This window comes from Elaeis guineensis, chromosome 15 (assembly GCF_000442705.2).
Source record: "Elaeis guineensis isolate ETL-2024a chromosome 15, EG11, whole genome shotgun sequence".
Classification (NCBI taxonomy): Eukaryota; Viridiplantae; Streptophyta; class Magnoliopsida; order Arecales; family Arecaceae; genus Elaeis; species Elaeis guineensis.
In genome coordinates, this window is record NC_026007.2 from 49,797,685 (window position 1) to 49,801,256 (window position 3,572).

Here is a 3,572-nt window from a genome sequence, read left to right on the forward strand (position 1 = left end):
ATCATAATTTTAGACATAATAAGATGCAGCTAATATGATGAATCAATACCTCAAATAATAAATATCATTTCATGAGTTAAAAAATTATAAAGAAAGTTTTATCGTAACACACTTGCGATTGGCTTACAGGGCACTCTTCTTTTAGATGGGATTTAGCATCTACCTCGCAATGAATGTGGTGCATACAAATAGAGAGGCCAATTCCTTTTAGGTCGGTAATAGACCAGCTAATAGCCTCTTTGTTTTCCTTCAAAACACCAATCAATTATACTTCTTGATCCAGGGTTAAGTCTGATGCAATGATCATCAAGAGGGTGTCATTAGGTCCTTGGAATGCATACTTGAGTGTGGTCGAAAGTGGCTTTAATTTTAGTGCAAGTGGTGATTCTAATGATGGGGCTATGGGTGCATTGGCTAATGCAGGCAATGGCTTGTACTTGATTGTCCAAGAAAAAGTAGTTTCAATATTTGATGTATCAACTAGAGTATTTACTTCTTCACTACCTCCCTCCATGTCATAGTCATCTACTCCAAAGTGCATCAAGCGGGTGTCTCAAGAATCATGTGCAAAAATTATTGATGTTGCTTCCTCTATGATGTCCTCGAATGTATCTATCTCGAAGCAACTATCTGTTGATTATCTCTGAGATGCACTGAACACATTCAGTCTAAGTTTTTTATTTTCAAACAGTACATCCATGACTCATGTCCTACAATTGATACACGCGTTTGCTGTAGCTAGGAAGGGTCTGTCTAAGATAATGAGAATTTATCTTGGATTGCCACTTAGTTTCATGTCAAGGATTAAAAAATTAAATAAAAAATAGAACTCATGTACCTTGATCAAAATATCCTCGATCATCCCATGTGGTGTCTTAATTGATCTATCAGCTAACTGTAAAGTGACCGACGTGGGTTTCAATTCTTCGATCCCAAAATGTTCATATACCAAGCTAGGTAAAAGGTTCACACTGGTCCCTAGATCTAAGAGAGCTTGTTCGATGTAAAAGTCCTATATAATACAAGAAATGATAGGGATATCTAGATCTTTAAGCTTTAGAGAGGTAGCATGCCGGAAGATAGAGCTAGCTTGTTTGGTGAGGCATACTTTCTTTGAAAGTTATGATCGGGATTTATATTTTTGGTGCATAATTTTTTCAAAATTTTGCATAAGTTGGAACTTATTTGATTGCATCTAGAAGGGGGAGATTAATCTGGACTTATTTAAATAATTTCAACATCTCGTCGAGTCTTCCTCCCTTCTTATCCATAGGAGTAGGGGCTTTTAAGGTACTAAAAAATGGGGCTTTAGGCAAGTAAGGTGATTTTAGTACAGTTGGTTCATTCTCTACTTTTGGATCCTCTTTGTTCTTGGGTGATTCGGGCTTGGTCAGAGGTTTAGGGTTGGTCTCATTGATTTTACTTGTGTGTTCAATGACCTTCCTACTTTTGAGAGTCATGATTGATTTGGCATGTTTAGAAAAGATTTCTAGAGCATTGGAGCTCTCAACCATGAATTGCCTTCTCGAGTTGCTCTTAGGTTGCCTAGATAATTTTTCTCCTTCTCTCCTACTGAATGTGGTTGCTGGTTGACTTATTTGGATTTCTAGCTTAGCAATGGATTGTGTGTGGGAGTTAAGGGTTTGGGTGTTGACTTCTAATTATTCTAGTGCTTTTAGAACCTTCTCCTCAAATGCTGAGCTGTGACCAGTGGTAGATGGTTGAGGAGCATTTTGGAACTGATGGTATGGTCCATACCTATATGTCTAGTCCTGATAGTTGGGTCTAACTACAGTAGGGCCAACCACTAGCTGTGGTCTCCAAAAAAAATTTGGGTGGTTTCTCCAATCGAGGTTATAAGTGTTCAAGTATAGATTATTTCTTGGTCTACGAGCTTGTTGGATTTGAGCTTGCTGGACCTGCTTGTGCACAAACTTAGAAAATTGAGGTATGATCGGACATTCACTAACAAAATAAGTCAGGCTTGCATGCAAGTTACAAACATCTTAGACTGGGTTAGGCAGAATCAGAGAGTGTCCATTATTCAGAAGTTGGTCTAATTTTTGGGACAACTCATCTACTTTACTGTGGATATCCATAATATTTTCAATCTGATAGATTCCATCTCTTTTCTATTGAGATATGGATTGTTCTCTAGAGGAGGTAGATATGTGATGCAAGGAGTTCTCACTAAGTATTTCAAAGAGCTGTCAACTCTCATCCTCACTTTAGCATGAATGTCCCACCACACGAGGCATTGATCATTTATTGGTGTTTCTCTAATAGACTATCATAGAAATACTGAACAAGTTGCCATTTGGGGATAGCATGGTGGAGGCATTTACGAATGAGGTCCCTTAACCTTTCTCATGCCTCATGAAAAAGTTCACCATCCAATTAGAAAAAACTAGTGATGGCTTTTCTAATTTGATTTATTTTTTTTATTAAAAAGTATTTCTTGAGGAACTCTCTTTGAAAAGGGTCTTAAGTTGAAATGGTTATAGAATCTAGAGAGTTTAACCAATGCTTGACTTTATCCTCAAGTGAAAAAGGGAATAGTTTCAACTTGAGGGCATCATCGGAGAAGTTTTAGATTTTTACTATGGAGCATATCTCAAGAAATTTATCCAAGTGTTTGTATGGATCATCATTCGATAGTCCATAGAATGATGGTAGCATTTGAATAATGCTGGACTTGATTTCGTGTTGTGCTACCTCCATAAAAAGAGGCTGGATACATGTCGAGTAGGTGTAAGATGAGAGAGTAAAATACTCCCTCAATTATCATGGTGGGTCAGTCTCTTATTTTAGATCTATGATTTTGATTTGATTTATTCGAATCGTTCTTTCTAGCTCTAGATCTAGTGTGTGTAAATCAAGTTGTAATGATCGACAGCCTAGCATGCACCCAAAAGATCTCATCGAGTTTTAGTTTCAGCAAGTTTTTTTTTGGAAAGAGAAGAGGAGAAAAGGAGGTGAGAGAGAGAAAAGAGTTCTAAAGAAGAGAACCTAAGGAGTTCTAAGGCTAAAAAGAGAGAGAAGAATTAATTAGGTCTGATATTTTTGGTTGACAATCAAGTGGTTCAATCAATCATGACTATGGATTATCCTAGATTTAGACAGCTCCTAACTGCCAAGGTCACCTTCAAGCACTCCAAGTAGCAGACTAGCCGCTCAACTGGACAGATAAGTATTAGGTTGGTGGGAGTGCTCCCGTTGGTGGGAGTGCTCCCGTTGGTGGGAGTGCCCCCGTTGCTTTCCTTAGACACTAACTGAGTTGGCCAGGTAAGCGAATGGAATCAATTAATGAACCACCTTCCTTCAGGACTTAATCTCTGAAGCACTTTCTTAGATACCAGTTAAACTGACTAACCTGAATGCGATCCAACTTTTGAGATTTTTTATCCCACTGAGCTCGAGAGTCCTTAGCGGTCAACATCTAATTGATTTTAAATCAGAGATTTAGATTAATAAAATTACAGGATGGTGGTTTGTGGGCCAAGGATGGGTGATGAAATCTCCACCTTATATTGATTAGGATTTTGCCCTTAAGATTTTTTATGAAAATATGT

At 37.9% G+C, this 3,572-nt stretch overlaps 1 non-coding gene across 1 annotated transcript; it reads left to right on the top strand.

Moving 5' to 3' along the window:
• Window positions 1–2,323: 2,323 nt before the first annotated feature.
• LOC114912960 (small nucleolar RNA R71) lies at window positions 2,324–2,429 on the top strand. Its single transcript, XR_003799002.1, has one exon. It is a non-coding gene; the product is annotated as a small nucleolar RNA R71 (small nucleolar RNA).
• Window positions 2,430–3,572: the final 1,143 nt, after the last annotated feature.